The 24,803-nt window shown below is 47.5% G+C and overlaps 1 protein-coding gene across 1 annotated transcript in view; it reads left to right on the forward strand.

The window, feature by feature from the left end:
* PTPN3 (protein tyrosine phosphatase non-receptor type 3) overlaps positions 1 to 24,803 on the forward strand; it is a 421,949-nt gene that overhangs the window by 121,175 nt on the left and 275,971 nt on the right. The window lies entirely within an intron of this gene.

Genomic DNA, 24,803 nt, shown 5'->3' on the forward strand with positions numbered 1-24,803 from the left:
GGCGGTGACTACCTGACGTCACAGCCCAGCATCGAGGGGAGGAGCCGGAGGATGCCTTTGTGTGGAGCGGTGAAGGCAGAGCGCGCGCTACCAGCATTCAGCTGTGGGAGGTACGGGGCACCAGTGTGGAGTACAGGGGGGGTTTCTCCAACTGAAATCCCCCCTGTCACGCAAGTATGTGATCACACTGTCCACCCGCCCGCTGTGCTCAGCTGTCAGGAGAGCGGGCGGTGTCGGCAGTGTGATCATATACTCCCACCAGCAGCACAGGTGACCGGACGCGGAGTGAGTGTGTATGTGTATGTCATACTCACCTGTCTGCAGGGTCCGGGTGCCATGCTTGCTTCCAGCCCCTGTCCCGGTCCCGCCGCTTCGGCTGTGTGCAGTCTCCCCGGGGCACGCACGAAGCTTGCAGGACCTGGCCGTGGATCACCTGATGCAGTCACCTGACGCATCAGCTGATCGTAGTCTCGCCGGCTTTTTCGTGTCCGGCCGGCTATCAGCTGATCCTGCTGTCAGGGGACTTCATCAGCTGATTACCGGCCGCTCCTGCAGTGATGGGACAGGATCATACTCCTGTCCAATCGATCGCTCCAGGAGCTGCCGGTAATCACCACAGCACATAAGTGAGTATTTTTTTTTTTTTTTTTTGGCACTGATGCATCAGCTGATTGTATAATCGGCTTTTATACAATCAGCTGATGTGTCATGTGATTCACGTAGTTTAACCTGACATATCATCTGATCGCTTTGCCTTCCAGCAAACCGATCAGATGATATTGGATCCGGATTGGACGGCGCGGGACCCTAACCCAGGATTACTGCGAAGGGGGGGTTTATTTCAATAAAGATGGAGTCACTAATTGTGTTGTGTTTTATTTCTAATAAAAATATTTTTGTGTGTTGTGTTTTTTTTTTTATCATTACTAGAAATTCATGGTGGCCATGTCTAATATTGGCGTGACACCATGAATTTCGGGCTTAGGGCTAGCTGATAATATACAGCTAGCCCTAACTCCATTATTACCCGGCTAGCCACCCGGCTTCAGGGCAGCTGGAAGAGTTGGATACAGCGCCAGAAGATGGCGCTTCTATGAAAGCGCCATTTTCTGGGGTGGTTGCGGACTGCAATTCGCAGTGGGGGTGCCCAGAAAGCTTGGGCACCCTTCACTGTGGATTCCAATCCCCAGCTGCCTAGTTGTACCTGGCTGGACACCAAAATTAGGCGAAGCTCACGTCATTTTTTTTTAAATTATTTCATGAAATTCATGAAATAATTAAAAAAAAAAAGGGCTTCTCTATATTTTTGGTTCCCAGCCGGATACAAATAGGCAGCTGGGGGTTGGGGGCAGCCCGCACCTGCCTGCTGTACCCGGCTAGCATACAAAATATGGCGAAGCCCACGTCATTTTTTTTTCTCTTTTTTGGCAAAAAACTGCATACAGTCCGGGATGGAGTATGCTGAGCCTTGTAGTTCTGCAGCTGCTGTCTGCTCTCCTGCATACACTAGTGAATGGAGGATGCTGAGCATTGTAGTTCTGCAGCTGCTGTCTGCTCTCATGCATACACTAGTGAAGTTATGTACTAGTAAAACAACTCCCATGTCAGGAGCCAAAATTGGGAAAGATTTGTTTTGCCGAATCCATTGCAGGGTTAATGGTGTTCTCAGATTTTACAGAGGACCTCAATGTTAGCCTGTGTGGATGACGTAGGACGCATTAAGCACCCAGGCTTCAGAAGAAGGAGGACAAAGATGGCCAAAAGAGGAGGCGCTGCACCCGGAGAATGGAGACGGTCATCTGACCAGTCTGCATCGCCCCTTAGGTAAGTATTATAAAGTCATGTTTATATTCTACACAGTGGCCTGGGCTCTTATATACAGTATGTTAGAATGCTGTATATAAGAGCCCACTGGTGGTGGCCGCAGCTTATAGTCACCAAATCTGGTGACAGGTTCCCTTTAAGTGCCCGGCTCCTGGTCTTATACTCACCTTACAGCGTCTTCATCTTCCATCAGTGGTTTTCTGTAGTTTGTGACCTGCCAGCTTCGCTAATGTTTCATGGAGTAATCTGGAGGTCACAACTCAATACAAGTCTCTGAGACCCTCATTCTGGCATTCATAGAGTTAGATTGAGAGCTTGTGACGTAACCTCTAACTTCCAGACGTGATTGTCACAAGATAGCGCTGCGGGACCGGAGTATCGCCGATAAAATACACAACAGGGGTTTTAAGCGCCACTCGCGTGCTGAAATAAAACACTGGAGCGGTGCTTTAAGTAAAGGCTGTAAAGCGGTAGACAACCCCTTTTACGTTTGGCCGGTTGCTAATTTCTACTGAAAATTAGCCATTTGCCATAATTCAGAGATTAGCATCAGAGTCCTGATAGCCATAAAGACCTAAAAATCAAGGTGAAGGTGAAGGTGGGACTCACCTGGTGCAGGTCCATGTGGAAACGGATCTGTAAATGTATAAAGCATTGCGATGAAAACAAAGGAACGGCTTTCCTGTAAGGATTGCCTGTCAGCTGGTGCTAAGGCTGCTTTCACACATCCGGTTTTTGCTGTGCGGCACAATACGGCGCTTTGCAGAAAAAACGCAACCTTTTTTTTTTTGCCGCCGGTTGAGTTTCTTTCTGCATAGACTTGCATTAGCGCCATATTGGGCCGCATGGCCTTGCGTTGCGTCCGTTTTTTGCCGGATGCGGCATATTTAGCCCATGATGGAACGTTGCCTGGCACTTTTTTTGTGCGGCGAAAAAAACGCATCACGCTGGATCCGGCGAGATTTACAATGCAAGCCTATGGACGCCGGATGCGTTTTTTTGCACTGCGGATGCTCAGTATCAAGCCGCATCTGTCAAAAAACGGACGGGCCGCATGGAAAAACTTATGCAACGGATCTGTTTTTTTCGCCGCATCCGTTGCATAGGTTTTCGAGCCGCACTGCAAAACCGGATGTGTGAAAGCAGCCTAAGACGTCTACTACTTCCAGACCGTGACCATATAGTGTGGTGAGGACTGAAAGCAATTACTACTCTGAGGCTGGACCAGAGCGGAGCAGGCAGACGCTGACCCCCTTCTCTGCTCCAATCATGCTCTGACCTGATTGTATATCATCAAGGCTGGAGCTTTCCATCCGGTGGCCATTCACAGAAATGTTCAGATATCAGCAGGCGAGAGAAAAGAACACAAGGTCCGGAAGCAGAAGCAGATACATATAGCGGAGCACTGCGGGAATTTGTGATTTGGCACATTGCTACACCAACACCAAGATTGGTACTTCTCTGGGGAGGTGGTATGGTCATAGTAAAGGCCGCTTTACACGCTGCGACATCGCATGTCGCTAGGGATAGCACCCACCCCCATCGTTCGTGCGTCACAGGCAAATCGCTGCCTGTAGCGAACAATATCGCAGGAACGCGTCACACGAACTTACCTTCCTAACGACGTCGCTGTGGATGGCGAACAACGTCGTTTCTAAGGGGGCGGTTCGTGCGGCGTCACACGGCAGCCGTCCAATAGAAGCGGAGGGGCAAAGAGCAGCCGCATGAAAGTCATGCCCACCTCGTTACCAGAGGACGCAGGGACGGTGTTGTTCGTCGGTCCCGGGGTGTCACACGTAGCGATGGAACGACAGGAACGACGAACAACCAAATGAGCAACGATATTTGGAAAATGAACGACGTGTCAACAATCAATCAATGATTTGGTGAGTATTTGGGATCGTTAGCGGTCGCTTGTAAGTGTCACACGAAACGACATTGCTAACGAGGCCGGATGTGCGTCACAAATTCCGTGACCCCAGTGATATCTCGTTAGTGATGTCGCTGCGTGTAAAGCGGCCTTAAGTCAGGGCTCCTACAGAGGTATATATAGGTGGTGGTGATCAGAATAGAAAAGGCACACAAAGAAAAAGGGAATGATGGGCACACCGGGCTGTATGTAGGGTGTTCTGTGTACACGAGCCTAAGGGTATGTGCCCATGATCAGGGTTCAGGGCGCTGAAGTCTCTCACTTGTGTTCTCCCTACAGAGGACACAGGCGAATGCGCGATAAACAACTGACATGCTGCAGTCTGGAAAGACGCACCGCAGATCAGGGTTTGCTGCGGAAAAAACAAGCACAGCGGGCACAGGATTTCTAGAAATCCCTCCACTGTGCTTGTACTGTACAATGCAGCGTTTTGGACACAGCTGAAGAATGCCGCATCCAAAACGCTGCAAACACTGATCGTGGGCACGCACCAGCAGACATTCAACTTCTCCCACACAAATGAAAAGCAGAAACCTTGTAGCACCTGCACTTATTGGAAGATAACCCATAAATATCGCTACTATCCGTCATGAGGTCATTTAAGTGGCCGTTGGATCATTCGGCCAAAAGCAATCATTCTGGATTCCCCCATACATAGTAACACTGAGACAGGCCAACATGCCGAATACTATTTTTTTTCTCCCACATGTTACATTGTGGGCAGATCCAGCAAGTTTTGACAACTTTAATGTTTTTGGCTCAGCATCCTCCATTCACTAGTGTATGCAGGAGAGCAGACAGAAGCTGCAGAACTACAAGGCTCAGCATCCTCCATCCAGGACTGTATGCAGTTTTTTACCCAAAAAGAAAAAAAAATGACATGGGCTTCGCCATATTTTTGTATGCTAGCCGGGTACAGCAGGCAGGTACGGGCTGCCCCCAACCCCCAGCTGCCTATTTGTACCCGGCTGGGAACCAAAAATATAGAGAAGCCCTTTTTTTTTTTAATTATTTCATGAATTTCATGAAATAATTTAAAAAAAAAATGACGTGAGCTTCGCCTAATTTTGGTGTCCAGCCGGGTACAACTAGGCAGCTGGGGATTGGAATCCACAGTGAAGGGTGCCCAAGCTTTCTGGGCACCCCCACTGCGAATTGCAGTCCGCAGCCACCCCAGAAAATGGCGCTTTCATAGAAGCGCCATCTTCTGGCGCTGTATCCAACTCTTCCAGCTGCCCTGAAGCCGGGTGGCTAGCCGGGTAATAATGGAGTTAGGGCTAGCTGTATATTATCAGCTAGCCCTAAGCCCGAAATTCATGGTGTCACGCCAATATTAGACATGGCCACCATGAATTTCTAGTAATGATAAAAAAAAAAAAAAAAAAACACAACACACAAAAATATTTTTATTAGAAATAAAACACAACACAATTAGTGACTCCATCTTTATTGAAATAAACCCCCCTCCGCAGTAATCCTGGGTTAGGGTCCCGCGCCGTCCAATCCGGATCCAATATCATCTGATCGGTTTGCTGGAAGGCAAAGCGATCAGATGATGTTACGGTTGCTGCGAGCACTGGAGACTATGTCCAGATTTCTTGCTACTGCACATGTGCGAGCGCTGGAGACTAAGTCCAGATTTCTTGCTACTGCACATGTGCGAGCGCTGGAGACTAAGTCCAGATTTCTTGCTACTGCACATGTGCGAGCGCCGGAGACTAAGTCCAATCTTGGAGCCATTGCACATGTGCGGGTGACATCATCGCTGACACGAGGTCACATGTCTCTGACACCTTCTATGCCGATTGGTCGCTGGTCATGTGCTTGTGACGTCTTGCTCGGTGATAGGCCAGCATGACGTCCCTCCTGTCGTTCTGGCAGCGGATTGGCTCTGGTGTCCTCCATCTTGGATGAGGCACAGAGTCTATATAAGACCCTGACACACGCCGCATGGTGCTCAGTCCTCTTGGTTCATGCATATGAGTAGACGCTCTGTGCGCGTTCCTCTAGGCATTCCTCTGTCTATGCTAGGTGAGCGCTACCAGCAGGGTAGTGTTCTTATACCTTACAGCTTCGGCTGCTGTCCGTATCCTTACCTCTTAGGGGAGCGGACATAGGCAGGTGCCTGAGGCACATGGTCTGGCTGGCCCTTGTGATTCTACTCGTAGGTGGACGTTGCCGCTAGGGTAACGTTCCTTATACTGCATCTGGCAGTTGTTCGTATCCTCGCACACTAGGGGAGCGAACAGAGGTAGGAGCTTTGTGCGGCTTACGCTGCTGTTAGTCTCTTTTGCACCACTAGAAGAGCGGACCTAGGCAGGTGCCATATCTAGTGGTTCGTGTCCTCGCACACTAGTGGAGCGAACGCAGGTAGGAGCTTTGTGCGGCTTACGCTGCTGTTCGTCTCTTTTGCACCACTAGAAGAGCGGACCTAGATAGGTGCCATTTCGCACACATTGCCTTTGTCTCTGTGATTATTAACAGAGATCATTCCACACACCCTCCAAGTAAGGGAGGAATTGCTTTACTTACTTATTATATCCTTCTGTGAGTTAACAGAGGTATTGCACTCTGCCATAGTCTGCAGCAAAGTCTTTGCACGGTGGACCCTGACTGTCTGATACTCCTTTCGGTTATTATCAGACAGCCCCCCGTAACAGATGATGTGTCAGGATCAAGTGCCTGAATCACATCACACATCAGCTGATTGTATAAAAGCCGATTATACAATCAGCTGATGCATCAGTGCCAAAAAAAAAAAAAAAATACATACTCACTTATGTGCTGTGGTGATTACCGGCAGCTCCTGGAGCGATCGATTGGACAGGAGTCTGATCCCGTCCGATCGCTGCAGGAGCGGCCGGTAATCAGCTGATGAAGTCCCCTGACAGCAGGATCAGCTGATAGCCGGCCGGACACGAAAAAGCCGGAGAGACTACGATCAGCTGATGCGTCAGGTGACTGCATCAGGTGATCCACGGCCAGGTCCTGCAAGCTTCGTGCGTGCCCCGGGGAGACTGCACACAGCCGAAGCGGCGGGACCGGGACAGGGGCTGGAAGCAAGCATGGCACCCGGACCCTGCAGACAGGTGAGTATGACATACACACACACACATACACACTCACTCACACACTGTATATACACACACACTGTATATACACACACACACTGTATATACACACACACACTGTATATACGCGCGCGCACTGTATATACACACACACACTGTATATACACACACACACACACTGTATATACGCGCGCACACACTTTCTTCCCCTGGCTGTGTAGAGCTGCTGCTGTCTGTGTGATTTCTCTGAGTGCACATCCACTGGGAAGAGGCAGGGAGGAGGGTTTGGGTGGGAGCAGAGTGGGTGTATTAGACACAATGGGTGTGTTAGATAAGCCAGACACCGCCCTAGAGCCACAAAGAATTCTGGGACTTGTAGGAACTGAACACAGGAAGTCAGAGGAGAGATTAACCCCATCAGAGCTGGAGCCAGCAATGAGCATGTACTGCTAGTGCACAATGAAAGGTAATTTTGCTGAAAAAACATAATAGATGTGTTGAGGGTCACATATTAGCAAGATTTATCAGAAAAAAAAAAAATCAGTTTTGGTAACTGGACAACTTCTTTAAAACTACACTAAGCAGCCAAGTAAGTGACACACCGCTGGAATCAGGATCTCTGCCCCTACGTTATGCTGCTCTCAGGTGGCAAAAACGTGGCGACAGATTCATTGAAATGTAATTTTTTATTAAAATGCTGGCTGCTAATTCATCAGTATCCTGTACACTGTTATGCGTCTAAGCAGCACTTAGCATTCTTTCTCCACCACTTTGCATAAATAGGTGACAAATTTATGTGCCAGATCATTTTTATGAAAGGGTGCCACTGTTCACCGGGCGGTTGCATGGCCAAAAACAGATTTACTATGCTTAAAGTCAGAAAATGGCACATATTTTTTAATTGCCAGGATTGGTAGCTTATATGCTTATTGCAGTAAAATGTTCTTAATGTTGTGCCTCAATGTCTCAGTATTAATATGTTTAGTTAGCAAAAAAAAGCAAACATTTTTTTCAATTAAATTAGATTTTCAAGCTGTTTAATGATGTGGAAAAAAATGTTCTGACAGCCAAACAGAAAGATAGCAACTAAATTGACATTTTGATATGTTGTCTTTTTTCCCAAATTGTATTTCTATTTCCTGAATAAGTTTTGACAGTACTTTGAGCTTTATTTTATGTATTCCACCTGTCAGCTGGTCATCAACATAAAACATTGAATAATTCATCTTTTTAAGAACATTTATACATTCATATTTTTGTTTAAATAAGACAGTGTCTTGTCTATAAAAATACAGAATTCTGCCGTGTGGAAACCCTCTTGATTTGCATAGTAAATGTTATGACTTTAGAATCAGAATGTAATCTTGGTTAAAGGGGTTGTCTGGGGCTTTAACATTGATTACCTATTTTTAGGATAGGTCATCAATGTCTGATAGATGGGTGTGTGACACCCGGCACCCCCTGCTGACCAGCTGTTGCCAGTGCCGCCACCGAGAATGCTCACTTTCTCTGACGCCTCATTGGGGGACACAGGACCATGGGTGTTATGCTGCCTATCCATAGTAGGACACTAAGTAGATGCAATAGCTCCTCCTCTGCAGTATACACCCCCTGGCCGGGCCAGGCAGTCTCAGTTTTAGCTTAGTGTCCATAGGAGGCACTTCCTTTAAAGGTTTGTTATTTTTTGAGGGTGACGGTTTCCTTTTGGGACCGATCTCCCACTACCATCAACGGGCGGGAACGTGAAGTGTTGCCTACACGTACCCCCTCCCGCGACGCTGGATCCTGGGCTGGACGACGGGTTCCATAGACACCGATTTTCCAAAGCCCAGGGCAGAGGAACAATTCCTCAGCCCCTCTCTGCAGGCTCTGAGTTGAATATGGCATCAATTCCTCAGCCCCTCTTTGCAGGCTCTGAGTTGAATATGGCACCGTTGTGACCGGATACAGAAAGCTGACTCAGCTATTGTCACTGCATGGATTGAAGCAGTGTTTAAGGTGAGATCCCCCCTGACTGGTTTCCCAGACAATGGGAGAAAAGGCTGTGCAGGCAAGGCTCCCAGGGCAGAATATACAGTATTTATTATGAGAAAGTCCCTGGCTAATGCAAGGAAGAGAGCCCCAGGAATCCTGAACACACAGTGTTAACTTTTCCCTAGCTTGCTGGCTGGAGGAGGGGGGAAGTCCCTCCTGTTTGCAAACTCCTGCACAGATAATTTCCCGGTGGCAGGGGGGAGGGGGTGGCTAGAGAATCACAGAGCTCAGGGACTCACACTGTGTATTATCTGCTCTGTTTATTTGATGTAGCAGAAAAACCGCCTGATAACTACCAGTGACATGCTGTGTGCTGACTAGAGGGAGAGGGAAGAAAACTATCAGAAGCTCCTTTCCTGCCGTTTTTTACTACCCACGGGGGGGCACACTGACTACTTCTTCGCGCTCTTTTAGCGCCAAGCTCCGCCCCCCCGCGGCCGCGATATGCCCCCCCGGAAAGCGTGGGAAGATCTCCAGCCATCGGCTGGCTGATTCTGGTAAGGTGCTGCTCACTGTAGCTCTGCTGAGCATTGCTCCCCCTCCTAGCATACTCCTATCAGGAACATGCAGAATTCAAAAGGCACTAAGAGGGCTAAGGCTCACATAGTCTATTATTCAGCCTGCACTGCCTGCCATGTTGAGCTACCACGTAAACACACCTCTTCTCTCTGTGAGTCCTGTGCCCCTATAGCCCTCCAAGACCCCCCTGCCACCACCGCCGCAACCGTCAGCCCAGAGCCTAGGGCTCCCAGCCCACCGGAATGGGCACAGTTTTTGTCCCAATCCATGGAAAAACTGTCACAGAACCTGGTGCTGGCTATGCAATGTCGTCCTCCACACCCTTCTGGGCCCATGGACGGAACGCAGCCTGAGGATACCCCTATGGAGGATCCTTCTGAGGTAATCCGGGCACATGCTTCACCGGTTGCAAGGATCAGGAAAAGAGCACACAGCCAGGTGTCTCCAGCTGGCTCTCCCTCGGGAGCACACAGGGCAGGCTCTCCCAGACGCTCCACGGCTTCTGAAGAGCTGTAGGAGGGGGAATGGTGTTTGTACCAGGAGGATTTTTTGGTTTCATCACCCCCAGATGATCAAACTGCAATAGACTCCCTTATAGCAGCAATCAACCAAACTCTGCATGTGGAGGATCCCCCATCCACTACCACTGACCATTCGGTCTCCTTTAAGAGGGCAAGGAAACCCCAAAAAGTTTTTGCTGATCACCCTGAGTTTCAGGATATACTCACAAAGCAAAGGGAGAAGCCTGATAGGCGCTTCGGTAACCGAAAACTCATGGAGTCCCGGTACCCTTTTGCCTCACCTGCCCCTAAGGGCTGGGCCGATCCGCCCTCGGTCAACCCCCCCCCGGTCTCCCGCCTTACCACAAATACGCTCCTGTCTTTACCCGATGGTTCCTCCATCAAGGACCCGACAGACAGACAGGTGGAGCACCTCGCCCGCTCTGCTTTTGAGGCTGCGGGTTCCTCCCTCTCGCCCTCCTTTGCCTCTGTGTGGGTCGCAAAGGTGATCTCGGTCTGGGCAGAATCCCTTAACACTTCACTTGAGGAATCCCAGTTCACTCATACCTTCACAGAGGTAACAGCTCAAATTGCCGCTGCGGCAGAGTACCTCATCTCATGCAGGCCTCCATGGACGCTGCTACCTGCGCAGCGTTTGCCACCTCAAATACCATAGCCATCCGTAGAGCTCTCTGGCTCCGACAATGGCGAGCGGACTCTGCCTCCAAGAAGTCTCTCACGGGCCTCCCCTTTTTTCCAGACCGATTGTTTGGCGAACGTCTGGACAAGCTCATTTCTGACGCCACGGGAGGAAAGAGTACCTCATCCCAGCTGAAGTCCAGGACGTCCTTCACCAGACGTCCACAGTCCTCGTTCCGCTCCTTTCGGAACTCATTTGGTTGGTCGACACCCCGTGTTGTCCACGCCACCAGCCGCGGACTACGCAGGGACCGACCTTCTTAGCTCTCCCCGAAACCTACTTCGTCATGGCAGCCTAGACCGAAACAGTCCAGGACTAGGGAGACTCGGCCACGACGTTTTCCCCCCTCGTGACTCCTTCGGCGCCCCGGAAGACACACTCATTGTAGGAGGTCGACTGCGGCTCTTCTAACACATCTGGGCTGCCGCCTCAGACGACAAATGGGTGTGAGACCTTGTGTCTTCCGGTTACCACATAGAATTTCGGACCCGACCCCCGAGTCGGTTCTAACAGCAGGAGTGATAATACCTGTCCCAGACGACGAGAAGTTCGGGGGTTTTTATTCCAACCTCTTTGTGGTCCACAAAAAGGATGGGTTCGACCCATCCTGGACCTCAAACACCTAAACAAGCATGTGCACGTACGGAAATTCAGAATGGAGTCCCTAAGGTCCATTATTGCATCCATGGTCGAAGGGGAATTCCTCGCATCCATAGACATCAAGGACGCGTACCTGCACATACCCATTGCCCCAGATCACCAAATGTTCCTCCGCTTTGCAATTCAGGACTCCCACTTTAAATTCGTAGCTCTACCCTTCGGCCTTGCCACCGCACCAAGGATCTTCACCAAAGTCATGGCGGCCGCCATGAGCGTCCTTCACGCCAGGAGAGTGGTCGTTCTCCCTTACTTGGATGACCTCCTCATCAAGGCCCCCTTTTTCCGCGACTGCTCAACCAGCGTATAGATCACTGTGGACACCCTATCCCGCTTATGGTGGCTAGTGAATCTGGACAAATCATCGCCGGTCCCATCACGATCCATCTCCTTACTGGGCATGTCCCTCGACACCCGTCGGGGCTTGATCCTTCTCCCTCAGGACAAGGCAATCGCTCTTCAACGAGCGGTACGCTGCCTTCTACGTCCTCCGTCTCGCTCCATTCGATTCAGCATGAAAGTGCTCGGCAGGATGGTGGCGGCTATGGAAGCAGTACCCTTTGCTCAACTGCACCTCCGCCCACTGCAGCTAGCCCTTCTAGCGGCCTGGGACAAGAGCCCCTTCTCCCTGGACAGACATCTTCACCTGACGCCTTCAGTCAGGTACGCACTCCGCGGGTGGCTTCAGTCCTCATCCCTAACGAAGGGGAGATCCTTTCTCCCAGTGAACTGGCTGGTCCTGACCACGGACGCCAGACTACTAGGCTGGGGAGCAGTTTTACCGACACCACACTGCTCAAGGACGTTGGATTCCCCAGGAGTCTTCCCTACCCATAAACACCCTGGAACTCCGCGCGATCTTCCTCGTGCTCAGAGCGTTCTGCCCTCTGCTAGCGAGTCATCAGATTCGAGTCCAATCGGATGATGCGACAGCTGTAGCCTATATCAATCGGCAGGGGGGCACCCGCAGCAAAGCTGCTTATCTTGAGGCCCACAAGATCCTCAGCTGGGCCGAATCGACGGGATCAGTGATATCAGCGGTACACATACAGGGGGTAGAGAACTGGGCAGCAGACTTTCTTAGTCACCAAGCACTGGCCGCCGGAGAATGGTCTCTCCACACAGATGTGTTTGTACCAGGGCTGTGGAGTCGGAGTCGGAGTCGTGGAGTCGGAGTCGGAGCTCATTTTGGTGGAGTCGGAGTCGGAGTCGGTATAAAATGCACCGACTCCGACTCCTAAAATATATAATAAATTGGGGACAGGAGTGCAATGCAGAATGTGCTGAATATTTTACTAAATAACAACATTTAGTATAATGCTTATATTTAAGTGAAAAATTTATTGTAGTACAATGTGAACATCAGACATTTAATTGTTTTTATAATACAATAATCAAGATATTTGGATAGAACATAAAATATTTATTGGAATACAACTTTAGAACACAAAAAAACTAATAAATTGTAAATATGTAATATATATAATATATATATATATACAGTGTATATACACACACACAAGATATATATGTAATCTACTGTATATTACATAGTGTATTACATATTTACAATTTATTACAGTTTTTTGTGTTCTAAAGTTGTATTCCAATAAATATATTTTATGTTCTATCCAAATATCTTGATTATTGTATCATAAAAATTATTAAATGTCTGATGTTCACATACACATATTCATGTACTACAATAAATTTTTCACCTAACTATAAGCAATATATGTAGGAGTCGGAGTCGGAGCCGGAGTCGGAGTCGGTGCAAGAGAATTTGAGGAGTCGGAGTCGGAGTCGGAGTCGAAGGTTTGGCTTACCGACTCCACAGCCCTGGTTTGTACACATCTGCACTCGCTGGGGCACACCAGACGTGGACCTAATGGCCTCAAGGTTGAATGCAAAGGTACCAGAGTTCATAGCCAGGTCACGCGACCCGCAGTCCATCGGCGCGGATGCTCTAGTCTGCTCCTGGTACCACTTCCGCCTGCCTTACATATTTCCACCTCTATCCCTGCTGCCGCGGGTGATCAGGAAGATCAAGGCAGAGGGAGTCCCGGTGATACTGATAGCACCGGACTGGCCCAGGTGCGCCTGGTACGCCGAATTAGTACAAATGCTCACAGACGCACCGTGGCGCCTTCCAGACATCCCAGACTTGCTGACCCAAGGGCCCATTTCCCATCAGAACTCCAGAGCCCTTAAGCTGACGGCATGGCCATTGAGACCTGGGTATTAACAAGAGCGGGATTCTCCCCCGCGGTTATTTCCACCATGATCAGCGCCCGAAAGCCTGCTTCATCCCGCATTTACCACCATACGTGGAAAATCTTCCTTTCATGGTGCAGAGAAACGAACATCCAGCCTATGCCTCTGGCCATCCCCAGAATTCTCGACTTTCTACAGTCTGGCTTGCAAGCGGGGTTGGCTCTCATTTCCCTCAAATGGCAGGTCTCAGCGCTCTCAATCTTCTACCAATGCCGCCTGGCTCAAAAACCGCAAGTCAAGACCTTCCTCCAGGGCGTTTCCCATCTAGTTCCCCCATACAAATGGCCGCTGGACCCATGGGACCTCAACCTCGTTCTGGACGGTCTCCCTTTGAACCCCTCAAGGAATCCTCCTTTGCTCTTCTGTCCTGGAAGGTAACATTCCTGGTGGCAATTACGTCCATCAGACGGGTTTCGGAGCTAGCAGCACTCTCTTGCCGCGAGCCTTTCCTGATCTTTCACCAGGACAAGGTGGTTCTGCGCCCCTTTCCGGATTTCCTTCCAAAGGTTCTTACCCCGTTTCATTTGAACGAGGACATTGTTCTTCCTTCATTTTGTCCACACCCAGTTCATAGGGTGGAAAGGTCTCTGCATTCGTTAGACCTCGTCAGAGCTCTCAGATATTACATATCCAGGACAGCCCCCTTTAGGAAAACGGACACTTTGTTCATCATCCCTGAGGGGCCTAAGAAGGGACAGGCAGCTTCAAAGGCGACTCTGGCTCGCTGGATTTGCTCTGCGATCCAGGAAGTCTACCGCCTGCAACTCAAGCCCATTCCTAGTGGGCTGCGGGCTCATTCCACGCGAGCAGTTGGCACTTCGTGGGCCATTCGGCATCAGGCTTCAGTGGAACAGTCTAAGGCTGCGACCTGGTCTAGCCTACATACTTTTTCAAAGCATTACAGAGTCCATACCCAGGTTTCAACTGAGGCAAATCTGGGTAGGAAAATTCTGCAAACGGCAGTAGCGCACCTCTCTCAGTAGGCGCTCCAGGCTGTCTAGGACTGGTTCCTAGTCCTTGGGTTGTGTTGTCTTCTTTTATGTTTCCCACCCATGGACTGCTTTAGGACGTCCCATGGTCCTGTGTCCCCCAATGAGGTGTCAGAGAAAAACGGATTTTTGTGTACTCATCGTAAAATCGTTTTCTCTTAGCCATCATTGGGGGACACAGCCCCCACCCTATTGCCCCGCGGGGCCTTGGTTCTCTCAGTACCTTATTTAGCTTTGACTCTTCTGTTCTCATGTTCCTCTGTTGAGAAGTTTTTTACTGCTTTTTTCTCCTACTGCTTGTGTACTAAAACTGAAACTGCCTGGCCCGGCCAGGGGGTGTATACTGCAGAGGACGAGCTATGCTTTTGCATCTACTTAGTGTCCTCCTATGGATAGCCATCATTGGGGGACACAGGACCATGGGTGTTATGCTGCCTAAGAGAAAACGATTTTACGGTGAGTACACAAAAATCCGTTTTTTTCAGAGCTGCACTGCTCCATCGAAAAAAATATCCAAGTGCTGCAAAATAGCAAAAAAAGTACAATTCCACAGTTGTTTTGTGTTTTTTTTCTATTTGTCATGTTCACTGTACAGTAAAATGGACCTGACAGTATGATTCTCCAGGTCAGTACAATTACGCAGATACCAAACATGCATAATTATGTTATTTAACTGGTAAAAAAAACAAAACAAAAAAAAACTTCACTTATGTCCCTGTTTTCTGAGATCCGTCACCTCTTCACTTTATTTTTGATGAGGATGTGCAAGTGACTATTTTTGCACCCTGAGTTGATGTTATTATTGACACCATTTTAGGGTAGATACAATGTTTTGATCACCTTTTATTGTATTGCTGTGTTATGTCTGCCGAAAAACCGAAATTCTCACGTTTTCATTTTTTTTTTCATTAATCCGTATTATGCTTGCCGGGCTAGGAGATTGTAGCAAACCCACTGGGCCACAGCACACTGGAAACCCTGAGGGCTTAACTACGAACCTACACCTAGTCTTCTCCAGAGCCCCTGATGATGAGGGTGTTACACTACAGGTGTGAGGCCGGGTGCCACTCTGGAAGACTGGTGCTGCGATGACTGGCTTCAGTGGTATGGGAGCGACAATCACAGGTGATAGGTGACAGCGGCAGTGTAGAGATTCTGTCTTGGATTGATGAATGGATGCAGCAGCTGATGAGGGTACTTTGAAGCAGCTGGTATCGTGGCTGACATGGCAGGTTGTAGCAGCAGCGGCAAGTTAGGTAATATGGCAGCAGCACACTGGAATACACTGCTTGGGGACCTGACAACTAGCAACATGTAAGACTCGTTGCCCAGGCACCACTGAAAGGGCAGAGGTGCCTTAAGTATCTGCAGCTTGCCGGGTGACCTGGGAGGTACTTCCGGGTTAAGAGGACGCTGGCCCTTCAATAAAGGGGGTGTAGCCACGGGCACCGTACAGGCAGAGGCTGTGAGCCTGCTAAGAGTACAGACGCTCCAGGGGGGCAGCAGCATGGGACGAGGATGGAACCACCACCGCAGGATGCCTGGATAGGTAAGCTCGGTTCAAAGTTAGGGAGCTGGCATATGACGTACAGTAGCATGTAAATGTTTGGGCACCCCTAGTCAAAATTACAGTTATTGTGAACAGTTAAGCAAGTTGAAGTTGAAATGTTCTCTAAAAGGCATAAAGTTAAACATAACACATTTCCTTTGTAGTTTAGGCAAAAAGAGGCAAAATTATTTTCATATTTTCTAATTTAAAATTAACAAAAAAGGAAAATGGGCCAATGCAAAAAAGTTTGGGCACCCTGCATAGTTAGTACGTAGTAGCATCCTCTTTGGCAAGTATAACAGATTGTAAATGCTTTTTGTAGCCAGCCAAAAGTCTTTCATTTTTTGTTTTCATCCATTCTTCCTTGGAAACGTCTTCCAGTTCTGTGAGATTCCTGGGTTGTCTTTTATACACTGCACTTTGAGGTCTAGCCATAGCTTTTCAATGATGATCAGATCAATAGGCTGTGAGGGACATTTTAAAACCGTCAGATTGCGCCTTTTGAGGTAGTCTATTGTGGATTTTGTCATGTGTTCAGGATTATTATCCACTTGTGCAAGCCATCCTCTTTTCAACTTCAGCTTTTTTTTACAGATGGTGTTATGTTTTGCATCAAGAAATTCTTGAAATTTCACTCAATCAATTCTTTCCTCTAACCATAAAATATTCCTTGTGCCATTGACTGCAAGACAACCCCAAAGCATGATTGATCCACCCCCATGCTTAATGGTTGGGTTTATTTTCTTTTCCTGAAATTCTGTTCCCTTTTATCTCCACACATACCTTTGATCATCTTGGCCAAAGAGTTCTATTTTAACTCTTCTGTCCACATGACTTATTTCCAAAATGCATCAGGCTTGTTTAGATGTTCTTTTCCATAATTGTGACGCTAAATTTTATGGTGAGGACTCGGGGGCTTTTCTTTTGATGACTCTTCCATAAAAGTCATATTTGTGCAGGTGTATCTTAATAGTAGAAAGAATGTACCACAACTCAAGTCTGTTAAATCTTAATGAAGGTCTTTTGCAGTTGAGTTGGGTTTCTCATTTGCTTCTGTATCAATCCTACAAACAGCTTCTACAGAAATTTTCCTTAGTCTTCCAGTCTTTTTCTTGATCTCCACTGTTCCTATTAACTGACATTTCTTAACCCTTTCAGGACTGAGGATGTACCAGTACGTCCTAAATCATAAAGGAGTGATTACTGCCGGCTGCTTCAGTGAGCCAGCAGTGATCCCTGTACATGTCTCCTGATTTGAACAGACGTGTGGCTATCAGGCACAAGTGGATCCCCTTTAATTTAAAAGGCTGCGGCAGAGAAATTGCCTTTCACCGCCGCCATCAGAGGCCCCTAGGACACGGTGATGGGGAGCCAATGGTTGCCATGCTAGCTACGGGACATGTAATGACTCCTGTTGCTATCATGACTTCGTTCATGTTACAGCCAGAAAAGCAGCGGCTGTAACAGGAGAGCAGTATTTCTGCTGATCAGAGCTATGGTAGCTCTGATCAAAAGAATTGAATCGGCGATCAGACTGCTGATCCTTATAGTCCCCTAGAGGGACTGGAAAAAATAAAGAAAATTAAAAAAACAAAGTTAAAAAATTAAAAAAAATAAAAAACCTAAAAGTTCAAATCATCCCCATTTGCCCCATTGAAAATTAAGGGGTTAAAAAATAAATTTATGATCATTTGGTATCGCCGTGTTCAGAAATCCCCAAGATAGCAAAATATAAAATCAATTAATCTAAACGGTAAACGGCGTAGCGACAAAAAAAATTCCAAATGCCAAAATTACGTTTTTTGGTCGTCGCAAAATTTGCACAAAATGCATAACAGGCGATCAAAATGTAGCATCTGCGCAAAAATGGTACCATTAAAAACGTCAGCTCGAGGCGCAAAAAATAAGCAGTCACAGAGCCCCATGTCCCAAAAAATGAGAACGCTACAGGTTGTGGAAAATGGCGCAAAAAGTCTTCCATTTTTTTGGACAAACTTCTGTTTTGTTTTTTTTTAACCCCTTAGATAAAACTAAGCCTATACATGTTTGGTTTTACCGAACTCGTACCGACCTGAAGCATCACACCGACACATCAGTTTTACCATATAGTGAACACTGTGAATAAAATATCTCAAAAAAATTGTGCAATCAGGTTCTGGTTGGGAACCAAAAATATAGGGAAGCCCTTTTTTTTTAATTATTTCATGAATTTCATGAAATAATTAAAAAAAAAACAAAAAAAAACTGACATGGGCTTTGCCCAATTTTTGTGTCCGGACAAGGTACAACTAGGCAGCTGGGGACTGGAATCCGCAACGCAGGATAGCCCAAGCTTTTTGGGGCTCCCCACTGCGAAATGCAGTTTCCAGCCACCCCAGAAAATGGCGCTTTCATAGAAGCGCCCTCTTCTGGCGCTGTATCCAACTCTTCCTGTGGCCCTGGTGCTGGGTGGCACACTGGGTAATAAGGGGTTAATACCAGCTTTGTTTTACCAGCTGGTATTAAGCCAGAGATTCTTAATGTCAGGCCAAGTTTGACCCGGCCATTAAGAATCTCCAATAAAGGCAAACTCCCTTGATAAATCCCTGAATACCGCTGTTATCACTGCCTCAGCCGGCTGTCAGGAAGATAAGGTGGTGAGGACTTATCTGGAGTGAGTCTGGTGGATGAAGAGAGGTGCCATGGTCCGTCACAGGCAAAAAGATAATGGAGGCGGGAAAGTCCCCAGCTCTCAGGATGGTGCCATGATAAGGCAGGAAGCTGAGAAGGTTAATGCAGCCTGTCAGGAGAGGATGCAGGTCGCGGCAAGGCTGGAGAAATTTGCCCGGACTTCAGAGAAATCACATCAGCATACAGATAACAGAGGTGAGGAGAGAGAAGACAATGCCAGCTCTGATGAGATGGGGGATGGTGAAAAGCAGCAAGATAAGACAGGAGAAGTAGAGGAAGCACATAGTGCAGACCAGGCTCCAGAAAACCCCACTTTAAAGGACATTTTTGCAGTGGTGTCTTTTTGTAAAGAGGCTCTGACTTCCCTGACGAAGCAAGTTAAGGGATTACAGGCAGAGGTTGCTGACATTAAGAAAGACCTCAAGAAAGCAGATCTGAGAACAACGGCTGTAGAGGAGAGAGTGGGGATAACAGAGGATCATATTACAAAACTACAAAAGTCTGAAAAAACATTTGCACAGCAGATAGCTGAAATCATGGCAAAAAATGATGACTTAGAGAACCGCTCTAGAAGAAATAATATCAGAATTGTCGGCATCCCTGAGAAAGCGGAAGGAAGAAACCCCACTGAATATGTAGAAGACTGGCTCAGGGGGAAAATGGGTGCTAATGTCTTATCCAAGCTCTATGCTGTGGAACGTGCACACAGAGTCCCGATGCAGCCACAACCAGCAGGCAGGGGCCCTCGCACTATGCTAGCCAAGCTCCTCAACTACAGAGACAGGGACACTATACTGCGAAAGGCAAGAGACATGGAGGATCTTATGATTGACGGCCAGAGAATTTCCATATACCCGGACTACTCCATTTCTGTTCAAAAGCTACGTATGACTTTCACAGGAGTAAAGAGGCGCCTGCGAGAGATGGGGGTGCAATACTCAATGATGTTCCCGGCAAAGCTAAGAGTGATGGCGTTGGAGCGGGTGCACTTTTTTACAACTCCAGAGGAAGCCATGCAGTGGTTGGACGCAAACGAAAAGCGGATCCGTTTGAAGGAATGAGCTGACTGTCTGAATCTGCAGTGTGTTGGAGAAGGCCGGCTGAGGCTCTACAACATCCTTAGGAGCTTACAGGGGACCCTTCTTGTTTTTTCTTTCTTTTTTTTTTTTTTCTCCTTCCCTTTGGGATTGAGGTAGTATGCAGGGGGAATGCGAAGGGTTTGATGTGAGCTTCGCAGGACATGGGGACTGCCTAATTTGGCGTGGTGGTGGTATTTACAATTTGAGATTCCAGTTTAATTACTGTTCGCCATTTTACTGTTATATTGGTTGAGTGGAATATGATTATACATAGAAAGGGGGGGAGTGGAGAATTGTTGGAAAAGGGACGAGTTTTAAAATGTGTTTAAGAGGGGAAGGCGAGGGAGGTAGGGGGGAATTTAGTAGGGATTATGGACTAGGTTTGGAAAACCCGATGCTTCACGGGAGTACTCGAAAACAGGAAGTGGTGGGGAGTAGGAGGGGAGGGGAGCAGGGGGGGAGGGGGGAAAGGGGTAGGGTAGAGGCAGCATTGGGAGATACTACAAGGTTTGATGGTTTTACTGGGTGGGATAATGGGGGATAGAATTAAGGTGTTGAGTTGGAATATTAGAGGGTTATCAGATAGGTCTAGGAGAGCGGCATTAATTAAATATGTTCAAGACCAGAACCCGTCAGTAATATGTCTACTAGAAACGCATCTAACAAAGGAGACAACACATGTTTTAAATAGGAGATGGGTGCAGAAGGCCTATCACTCCACCTTTTCCAACTATGCAAGGGGTGTATCACTGCTGATCCATAACTCTGTGCAATATGAAGAGATAGAAGTGTATGTGGATAAAGAGGGACAGTGTGTGGCCGTCAAGTGTAAAATATTTGGCAGACTCATGTGTATAGCTGCAATATATATACCACCTCCATATAAGTGCACCAAACTAAGGGAGATAAGGGAGTTCTCTGAGAAGGGGGGAGTAATCCCTTTTTTACTGGTGGGGGACTTCAATAATGTGATAGACCTGTACTGGGATAGGAGTAGTAGACCTCCAGGTATTCAGGATAGTAGTATGACTTCGTTTGGCACTCTTATTGGGGAACTTGGAATGGTGGATGCCTGGCGAGTGAGGAATGGGAGGGTATCCTGCTTCTCTTGTTATTCGGCTTCGCATAACACTCTGTCCCGCATTGACATGGCTCTAGCTAGTGATCTGATGGATGCAATGATAAGCGACGTGCAATATCTGACAAGAGTGATTTCAGATCATAGCCCAATTCTAGTGTCCATACGACGGGGGACCCTGACAGGGGGAAGGAGGGGAGAGTGGAAGCTTCATCCAACATGGATCCGTCATATTAATATGGGGAATATAGAACGGGATCTTGGGGATTTCTTTATCCACAACGAGGGTAGCACTGGTCCGCTGGTGGTATGGGATGCGATGAAGGCATACCTCAGGGGGCTCCTGTTCAGGGATATCTGTAAACGTAAAACACAGACGAGGCAGGAGGAGAAAGATAGGCTGGAGGCCTTAGATAAGGCAGAGCTGGAAGCAATCCGGAGTACTACTACGGACGCGAAGCAAAATCTTAGGCAGGCGCATGAACAGGTTAATAAGATGCTTTTGGAGAAGGCGGCAAGGAAGCAGGCATTCCAAAAATTGCATTTTTATGAGGAGGGGGAAAAAGTTGGTCATCTATTATCGGTTATAGCTGCAGCTCAAAGGAGTAGTTCATTTGTGCATGGTATGGACACGGTGGAGGGGACACAGGTCACTGAGGTTGAGGCGATCCTTGAGGTCTTTAAAGATTTCTATCGCACGCTATATTCTTCTAGCGGAGAGATGAGGGTGGAAGAGGTGGACTCATTTCTTGAGCGAGGTGAGCTTCCGGTGTTGTCTGTGGCGGATAGAGATAAACTGGAGTCACCTATTACTATTGATGAACTGGAGGGCGCTCTGCATGGCATGAGCAATGACAAGGCACCGGGAGCAGACGGGCTACCAGTTGAAATTTATAAACAGTTAGAAGAAATCCTATTACCCAAACTATTGAAAGTCTTTGAGGTGGCGGAGGGGGAAGGTGTATTGCCTGAATCTATGAGAGAAGCAATAATAGTAGTAATTCCTAACGAGGATAAAAATCCGAGGCTTCCAGACTCATATAGACCCATCTCGTTATTAACAGCGGACGTGAAGCTTCTGGCTAAGGTGTTGTCAAACCGGCTGACTGGAGTTATATCTAACCTAATCCATATGGACCAATCAGGGTTCATGGCCAATAGGTCGACAGCTGCTAATATCAGGAGATTGTACCTTAATCTACAGTTGCCGCCTGACAACCCTGGCCGGAGGGTGATCGCTTCGTTAGATGCCCAGAAAGCGTTCGATAGTGTTGAGTGGGGGTATCTGTGGAAAGTGTTGCAGCATATGGGTTTTGGCCCACGGTTTGTAAAGTGGGTGCAGCTGTTGTATAATAGGCCTACTGCTAAAGTTAGAGTTAACGGTATGACCTCCTCAGCGTTTGAGTTGAACCGGGGAACGAGGCAGGGCTGCCCACTATCGCCGCTCCTATTTGCTATTGCAATAGAGCCTCTGGCGGCGGCCATTAGGAAAACAAAGGAGATCCATGGATTTAAGTATGGGCATTTAGAGGAGAAAATAGCTCTTTATGCTGACGATTTATTACTTTTCTTGGGGGATCCATCAGCCTCATTGGATCATGCCATGCAGATAATAGAGAAATTTGGAGAAGTTTCGGGACTGACCATTAATTGGTCTAAATCGAGCCTCTTTAAGGTGGATGGGGAAGTAGCCTGGACAAATGAGGATACTGGGGCTAACAAATTGAAGAATGTGGACGAATTTAAATATCTAGGTATCCAGATATCTCTGCCAGTAGAAAAATACATACAGGTGAACTTATGGCCGCTCCTTAAAAAATTGAGAACCAAGGTGGATGCCTGGAACAAGCTACATTTGTCAGTTGTTGGAAGGGTTAATTTACTAAAGATGGTAGTAATGCCTAAACTCCTATACATACTGCACAATGCCCCTGTTTGTATTTCAAGGAAAAGATTTAAAGGGATAAACTCGCTGTTTAGGGATCTGGTGTGGGGTAAAAAGCAGCCTAGGGTGCGATTAGAGACTTTACAAAGGCCGAAGGATGAGGGGGGTCTAGCAATCCCAAATCCGGAATTGTATTATATAGCGGCGCAATGTCAACACCTCAGGGGTTGGTCTGATCGAGAGAAAGATGGGGGCATTAAAGAAGTACTGGAATACATAGTGGGTAGAAGTCCATTGGTAATGGGACTAGAGGATGGTGCGGTGGGGCTCCTGGGTAGAACATCTCCTACAATGGCACTTATAAATAAGACCTGGGATAGGCTGAAAAGGGTGAGAGGGGTGACCCGGTTAACTAAGTTTACACCTATCTGGGATAACAGTAATCTCCCGGAGATTCAGAAAATGGGGAATATTGAGGAGTGGAGACGCAAGGGTGTGATATACATGCATCAGATATTGGACGGAGGAATTGTGAAATCGTTCCCGCAGTTACAGAGTGAGTTTCAGTTACCGGCGTCCGGCTGGCTCCACTACAGACAATTAAAACATGCGATTGCAGCCCAAGCGGCTAAACAAAGTGTGGCCATACAGACTGACCTGGTACTGGAGTATGTGTGTAAGGGCGGAGGAAGCACTAAAGGGATCATTTCTGGCACGTATAAAGATATACTACATACCTTTCTGTTAGAATACCCAATTAAAACTAAATCTAAATGGGAGGAGGAAGTTGGGCCGATAACGGAGGAGGTGTGGGAGAGTATCCTGGAGTATGTCCCTAAACTTTCCATGAGCGAACCGGCCAGACTATCTCACCTATACGTGATTCACCGGGTATATAGGTCTCCCTTACTGATGTTTAAAATGGGGTTGAAAAGGAATTCGGAGTGTCCAAGGTGTCAGGGATCTGACGCAGGTATTTTTCACATGATGTGGTCTTGTCCGAGACTGGTCTCCTTTTGGACTAAGGTTATCCACAAGATAGGAAGAACATATGGGTGTGTCCTCCCCAGGGAACCAGTGATCTGCCTATTGGGATATGTTGAGGAGCTTGGGGTGGAAAATACTATGAAAATTGTCATTGCTAGGCTGCTGTATGCGGCAAGAAAGCTAATCGCCAGGTCCTGGATTAAAAAAGACCCCCCGACCAGGGGAGAGTACATTAAAAGGGTGAAGTGTATTCTTCAGCTGGAACGGGGAGTGTATGAAAGAAGGGGGAATGTTAAAATGTTTGAGAAGCTCTGGTCTCCTTGGCTGCAATGCGAATAAGACGAGTGATGGACCAGTAAACTGATATGGGACGGGGATAGCCGTCTGAGACCTCTGATGTGTATGTTTTGTTTTATTTGTGTTACTAGTTGTTCCTCCTGCACAACGGGATGATTGCTATACTGCAGTTGAAGGGTATTATAAGTGTGTACTATATGGGATGTAGTATCGGGGAGAAGTGTTGCTGCCGGGGTGGGGGAGGGGGGCGGGAGGGGGAGTTAAAGGGGTAATAGATGTGATAAATTTAATTTGGATGCCGATTTGTTATTCTGTTGTATGTACTCTGTTTTAATAAAAAAGTATCTGATTTAAAAAAAGAATCTCCAATAAAGGGTTAAAAAAAGACACCACACAGACAAAAAATACTTTATTAGAAATAAATACACAGACACACTTAAGGACTCCATCTTTATTACTCCCTCTCACCCCTCCATGATCCTGGTCTTCTGTCTTCTTCAACCTGGCGCTGGCAGGTGTCTTGGGGCGGCATGGTGTCCTCCAATCAGCTGTTCTCCCCTTCTGTTGTAACCACGTGTGCTCCCGCGGTCACAAGAGAGCAGAAGATTCGAGGGCCATGCACCACTCTCTCAGCCCCAAGAATAGGATAGCAGGGGGTAACATGATCTTCACAAAGATGGCACCGGAGATAAGTGCTATGCACAGGTGCCAACTCCAACGCCATTTTAGTGAATAGTAAAATTAGCATAGACAACATAGA

This window comes from Anomaloglossus baeobatrachus, chromosome 6 (genome assembly GCF_048569485.1).
Source record: "Anomaloglossus baeobatrachus isolate aAnoBae1 chromosome 6, aAnoBae1.hap1, whole genome shotgun sequence".
Lineage (NCBI taxonomy): Eukaryota > Metazoa > Chordata > Amphibia > Anura > Aromobatidae > Anomaloglossus > Anomaloglossus baeobatrachus.